The sequence below is a fragment of the Mastomys coucha genome, unplaced genomic scaffold (genome assembly GCF_008632895.1).
Source record: "Mastomys coucha isolate ucsf_1 unplaced genomic scaffold, UCSF_Mcou_1 pScaffold12, whole genome shotgun sequence".
Taxonomy (NCBI): Eukaryota; Metazoa; Chordata; class Mammalia; order Rodentia; family Muridae; genus Mastomys; species Mastomys coucha.
Window position 1 is genome coordinate 96,143,824 of NW_022196894.1, and position 7,497 is coordinate 96,151,320.

A 7,497-nucleotide genomic window follows, 5' to 3' on the forward strand; every position below is an offset into this window, starting at 1 on the left:
GCTGTGAGTTCCTCCAAGCTGGGAATGGTCATCATTCAACATCGCCCAGCTGTTTCACCAGTGATTGCTATGGCAATCACAAACAGTTCCCACAATTTGTCATTTTGTGGGAAACCCCTGTCAGCTCCCAGTGGACCTAGCTTTGCCAGAGGCAGAGCTGCTTCTGAAAGGAAACTAAGGACATCCCCACTAACAGTTATAGCATCCTTGAGCACAGACCCAGTTACAGCATCCTTGAGCACAAACCCAGTTACAGCCTCCTAGAACACAAACCCAGTTACAACATCCTTAAGCACAGACCCAGTTACAGCATCCTTGAGCACAAACCGAGTTACAACATCTTTGAGCACAAACCCAGTTACAGCATCCATGAGCACAAACCCAGAGAGACACTTATTTAGGGGAAACTCCTAATTCAGGAACATTTCAAAATAATGTTCCTGAACATAAGAAATGCTAGGAAGCCAGAAGACCAAGAAGAGGAGGCTATTCTTAGCCAGGCACTGGGGAGCATGCCTAAAATCCCTAACTTAGAAGGTGGGGGCAAAAGATCAGCCATTCTTCAGTCTGGGCTAAATGAGACCTTGTCAAAACAAAACAACACAAAAACCAAGTAATTATACTATCACTGTTTGTAAATAATAAAGTATAAACATAAATTATAAAAACTTACAAGGTATTCATCAACCAGTTCCAAAAAAATAAATCAATAAATAAAAACCTTCATAATACCTGGAATTTCAGTATGCAATAGTTAGAAGATATAGTATAATACACACACACATATATAATATATATTATTTGTATCCATCCATAATATGTATATATAATGGCCTTATGTTTCCAGAAGGGGTGTGGTAGAAGCAGAGCATCCTTGCAGAGAGTTCTGTGCGTTCTGGCGGCGGCTATCCAGTCTGGTGTTTTGCACTTAGCTGACTGGTTACACTGGCTGGCCGTCAGGTGGGGGGTCATCCTGCATTTTCCTTGCCTGAACCTGCTATACAGATTTCTCAACCAGGTGATGCCTAGCTATGGTCCCACCCCAGGGCATAGACACCTGTTCACAGATGTATTAAGACATCCAACAAGAGTTACATAGAACAGTAAGGTTCTATGATGTCCCAGGAGATGTTCTTGAGTAGAAGTAGACTCAGAGATGGTAAGAACAGAGAGGGAAACCACATTATTGAAGGAGTTGGCGGTTGAACAAGACCCAGGGAGAGGTCAAGAAGACCCAGGTTTCCTAGCCAGGGGCTGGAGGCTTAGTGTCATAATCAGAGGTAGGAAAGCCCAGGCAGGGCTGGGGGATGCAGTGGGGCAATGTTAATATTCACAGTTGACAATGATGTAGGACCCTGAGCCCCTTGCACATTGCCCCCACAGCCCCACACTCAGATCCAGTCCCTCCCACACCAGATCCTTTGGCTATAGGGCTGCATCAAAGATGCAGAAGAAGCAAAGGCCAGGGACTCTAGACCCGCTCAGGCCAGGTACACAGCTGGCTGTGGTTGCCACAGTGCACACAAGCCCTTCAGAGAATGCTGGATTCTCCATATTCTTTGAGAACAGAGTATGTACACCCTCTGAGAAGCTGTACACCCTGGCTGTCATCCGATTCGCCCTGCCAGTCTCCCCTGGTCAGATGGTGGGAGGTTGCAGGCCTCCCGTCTCCAAGACAAAAGATAGTCTACTTCAAGGACAATGGGATGGATACACCCTGAACACAAGGCCCGCACCCAGTGAAGATTGGCTGGTGATGATTTCCGGTAGCAGGTCCCAACAAGCCTCGGCTGCCTTTGAGAAATGAAGGAAAAATGTTCCCAGCGGTTCTTGGCAGCCTATGAGGGCTGCACAGCCTCTGCTCTAACCCCTTACCTCCTGAATGTGGCCCAGCCCAGCCTAGTATGGCTACTGGGATTGCCTGCATTCTAAGAAGAATGTCACAGCCAGTCTGTCTAGGCTCCCCTGAATGGTAAGTAGTGTCCACAATGCTTGCTCAACCCAAAATGGGTCAGAAGCATAGTTGGGGTGGTGGTGAGGGACTCTGCCAGCTCCCTTATCCCTTGTGCTGGTTAGTTTTTGTCAATTTGATACAAGCGAAGGTCATCTAAAAAAGAGGAAAACTCAGTTGAGTTTTGCCTTGGCTTCTCAAGACGATGACAGTGACCGGTAAGCCAAATAGTTTCTCCCTAAGTTGATTTTGGTCACCACAGCAATAGAAAACAAACTAGGACACCCTGTCATGGTCTGCATCTCCTCTTGCTTAGTTTTCAGCATCAATCTTGACCAAATGAGCTTGGTCAGGACAACAGGCCAGGCCTGGCCAACTGCCCTCTGCTCTCCCCACTGCAGAGGCATCCTGGTGACAGAGGTACACAGAAGGAGGTAGAAGACAAGTCTGTTTGCCTTTCTAGGTTAGGCAACATCCACCAGGCCAGCCACGGGCAGTTACTGAAAGCAGACCTCAGTCACCTTCCAGAACACATTTGCCAACACATGAAGCAGCTGGAGGGCACCTGGCTAGGGCCTGGGAGCAAGATCAAGGTGGGCTCCACCCAGGGTCAGAAGCCTCTACATCCTCTAGAGGCTAAATGGGAGGCTGGGTGGAGGGAGCCGAGCAGGAGAAACAAGCTCCTCAGAGTTGCTCTGCCCAGTTACTCAGACAAGGAAACACAGGAAACATGGACTGTTCTCACTGGGGCCCAAAGCGGTGGGCAGGGACAATCTCAGAACACCACCTCCCCACCTCTGGGAAGCTCCAGGTGCCTCTAAGGGCTGCTGGTTGCAGGGAAAGAAGTCAGGTGTGAAGTAGTGAGAAAGCCGATTGGCAAGTGCTAAGTTGGGGCAACTTTGCATGCCCACCAGGTTCCTTTGTCTCACTTCTGTGTATTTTCCTTCTCTGCCTCAGGAAGCTACCCAGACTCCCGGCCCACTCACTGGCACCCGGGGACATGAAGACATGGTTGTAGGAGCCCACCCTAAAACTCCAGGCCCCTACCACAAAAAGTGCAAGCACTGGCCAGTTCCTGTGATTCTGAAAAGAGCCCACCACAGTCATCAGACTCTCTCCTGTCCCCCACTGTTCCTGTGCTGCGTCCCCCACTGTTCCTGTACTGCGCCCCACAGAGACCCTCCTGCCCGCACATGAGTTGAGACAGTCTTTTCATGTTGTCTGTTTTTAAATTAACACAGTAAAAATGCTACAGAGTAAAAACTGAAAGGCTCACATGAAGGAAACAGACCTTACCAGCCAGCTTCTCTGTCCCGTCACCCCCACCCTGGCCAGGGTCCATCCAAGGCCTAGCTTCCAGTGCTTACCCATGCCAGGCTCTCTTTACCCTTTGCTTTTTCTGCTAAAGACTGAATTCCCAGCTGTGCAGGATGCAGAGATGGCTCTTACACAACAGCCCCACCCACACCCACGAGGCAGTTATGGTTATGTCACTGCTGTCGCTGGAATCCAAATTCACTGTTTAGGCATCATTATGACTAGGTCATGGTTATTAGACCCACCCCATAGGTGATTTGGTGAGACATTGACTCCTGGCTTGCGGAGATGTTCATTTCTGGCAGTCACATTCCCTTGCCACACTACTGGACTGTTGACTACACCAGAATCCTTACAAGTGACTATTAGCAGACAAGGAGGAGAGGGGACAAAGCTCCAGGGCCAGAAGTAAAGGAATGAAGATGGTTGTGGCTGACACCAGCTGCCCTCAACTGAAAGAAGGTCTGTGCTAAACTCAGTAAGAAGGGATGCAAGTGGAATCATTTAGAGACCACAGGAAAGCAAGACCCATGTGATGCTGTTGTTATGACAGGAGCCACTCCTGGAAGGAAATATCCCACCCACCAGCAAAGGGGGATGATCTGAACACGTATCCCAGCTTGTGCTGTGTAGAAATCTCTTGCCATTTAAAATCCTTCTGCCTCTGTGGCCCAGAACCCCCAGAACTCTGAAAAGAGCTTAAAACCAATCACAGTTTGGCAGCCCAGCTGTGGATCTCACAAATTTAAAAAAAAAAAAAATTCCTACCAGGCACAAAAGACTCCCACAGATAAAACAATATTGAGAATGTGCTCACAGTCCATAAAGATAAGACAGGCAGAAAAGCAATCTACCAGCAAGCCTAACAAACCAAAAAATTAATTCCCTGAGAACCTTAGGTAATAGTGTAGAGGTGATGACTTTAAGGAAGTATATACCTGTTTAAATTGTTACAATGGAAAAGAAGGAAATAAACTCCAGACAGTACTGTAAAAAGATAGATTCAGAGAGAATGGTTAACTTTTGGAAAGGAGAAATAAAGTGAAATAAAAATCTCAGCACATATGTTAACGGCAGAATAGACACAGCCTCATTTCCAGTAGTGCCAGGGCAGCTCGGCAAGCAAATGTACAGTCTCCGTGGAGACAGAGACCACAGGTTGGAACACAAGGGACCAGAAAGTGGAACTAAGAACAACAAGTCCAGACTCAAAGGAGTTCTCGGCTGAAAATCACTTTCTTTAGAATGTTGAAGGTGATAATCTCTTATCCCTGGCTTTGACGTTGTTCTAGAAGACATTGGATTCCTGTGTTCACAGCCTCCCAATCCCTCCTGGAAGCATTGGGGTCGGCATCTCCCCAAGGCACTGTACTGACAGGGTGCTCTCACTTGCTTGGGAAGCAATCTCTTCTTTCTGTAACTCCCATATTGCAGATATTTTGCATTCTAACATAACCCTCATTTTCTTCATCTTCCCTCTCCCAAATTCTACTTTTTTACTTATATTTTCTTTCTGTGAACATTTCTTCTTTGAAAAACATTAATTATTATTATAATTATAATTATTATTTATTATTGATGGGATAGATCATAATCTGCAGTTAGGAACTAAAATAAATTCTTTCTCCCATAATTGCTTTGCCTGGGCACTTTGTCATAGCAAATGGGAAGGAAGCCATGATACTGTGAAGCCTCCTTCCACCATCAGTGAAGGCATCTTCCGTCTCCTCCCCAGATGCAGCTCTCTTCCTCCCTCCCATCTCCATTCTCACAGTCAGCTTCTTTCACCTGTCACTCCTCTATCCACCTTCTCCATCTTTTTACAAAGACCAGCTTAAGCTGGCTCTTCAGCAAATCCGCATCTGGAGCTGGCTGGGTCCCCAAACTCACAGAGATGCTGTGCACAGGTGTGTAGCCAGTACATGGCTACCTTAGGTCATTGATGGCCCCAGCATCACCCCCATCTCCTTTTCTTGCTTAATTTGTCCTGTCCTAGCAGTAAGGGGGGGGGTCTTTGCTTGTCCCTCTCAGTGCAGAGAAGGCAGGAGTTCTTGGAACCTCCAGGGAAGATGGAAAAAAAGAAGTGTGAGGAAGGACAACGCAGCCTGCAGCCCATGGAGGAGGCTCACTGTCCTTTTCTGCAAGGGCCGCCTCCCACCAGCCACACCTGTCATACCAGCCACACCTGCAGCCTCAGCTCAGCTGCCACCTCACAGAACCTTGTTTTTCCAGTGGCCCGGCTGTTCCTGGCAGTGACTCCAAGAGGAAGAGGAGTCGAAGCCATAAAAGGAGACCAAGATGAGACCTCACTGTTCTGGGTTGCCACAGAGGGAAGGTGACATCTTCAGACATTACAATGTGAAACTGGGGAGGGGGCTCTTCTCCCTTTCCCTAGAGTTGCACACTCAAGGACAGCTCACACTGCGGGGGTCTTTCTAAAGAGCTATCCCAGCAATGGGTTTAACTCTGTGACAATGAGCAGAGAAAATACCCACCTGCAGCCTTCTCTCTCCCTTCTCCTTGATCCAGCACCAGAAGGGCTTTTTGTTCAAGCTTCCTTGCTTAGCATGAAGATATTTTTATGTGATAGCAATGGCATTTGGGCAGGGAACGACTCACAGCGACTGCCTTCAATGGTGGCCCAGAACAACTCTCCAGCAAGCTCTAGAATGTTTTCACTTCCAGGACTAGCTGCAGTAGAGCGTGAGAACTGTTCATCATAGCAATCCTGTTGATGCCACCCCTTCAGGCAGAATTCAGTTACTGGAGTCACTTTGTGTGTGTGTGTGTGTTGTAAATGTACTTTATATTTATCAGTCTGTGTGTGTGCAGGAGGGGGGAGTAATATGAGTGATGTATGTATATGTGATATATGTTATGGGGTGTGTGTATGTGGTCTGTATGTATGGTGTATGTGTCATGTAGAGTATGTGTGATGTATATACAGTTGTATATGTATGTATAATATGTGTGTACAGTATGTTGTTTATGTATGGAACATTGCATATGTATTATGTGATCTGTGTGGTGCCTGTATATGGACACAGGTGTGATGTAGAGGCTAGAGGAGTTAATTGGGTGTTTCGCTCCATCACTCTCCACCTTACTGTCTTGAGGCAGAGTATCTCACTGAGCCAAAGGTCCTTTGCTTGGCTATGGTTCCAGGGGAATTAACTGGAGCATCCTGAGGGACACAGCCCAAAGCAACTCAGAGCTTTGAGACACCAGGGGCAGTTCTGAAGCAGGTCTAAGAGAAGAGCTAGGCAATCCTCAGACCAGGAAATTGCTCCTGGGTAAAGGGCCGGGGCCAGAAAGAGCATGGAGGAAAAGCAGGAGCACATGAGCACCCCGCTGCACTACTCCAACCTAGAGGTAGAAAGGGAACTGTGCATAAGTGCCCACAGAGGAAGGAAGGGGTGTTAAGTCAAATTGTAGTGTTGGTTCTCACGCCTGGCTAAAGACTGACAGCTAAATGATTCTGCAAGGTGAAGGCTCGGGGCTTCTGAGCAGAGGGTGTGCAGCAGGCTGAGGCAGAGACTGTAGGCAACACTGAAGTTGTGGGAACCCAGATGAAAGTCCTAGTAATCAGGAACACTGGAACTGTTGGTGGATGGACTGTTGGTAAAGGCCTTGGTCTAGCAAAACTCAAATCCATATCTGACCCAGATGGGAGTCTGCAATCACCCTCCCTAATCTCTCTGCTGAGGGTCTAGCAGCGAGGATACTCTACTATGAGCTCATGGGAACAGCACTTGGATCAACATTTTTCAACAACATTCTCTGCCAATTTTCTTGAAAAAAAGAAAAGGAAAGGAAAGGGAAGGGAAGGGAAGGGAAGGGAAGGGAAGGGAAGGGAAGGGAAGGGAAGGGAAGGGAAAGACAAGACAAGACAAGACAAGACAAGACGACAAGACAAGACAAGACAAGACAAGACAAGACAAGACAAGACAAGACAAGACAAGACAAGAAGACTGCTCCTGGTAGGAGAGCTGTATGGCAAGCTTGTACTGCTTCAGCCAGCCCAAGCAGTGAGTCCTCAAGCTGAGCATTAAGGGATAATGGAGTTTGGCCCATTGGCAAATGGAATCTGTGATTATATACCAATAGCAGTGAAAATAAACAGGGAGACAGGAACACAGTATTGAGTCTGTTTTGTGTTGGTCAAAACTGGTTAACTTAACCCATCCTGAGGAGGGTCAAACCTATAGTGCTACATGTACCACAAAATG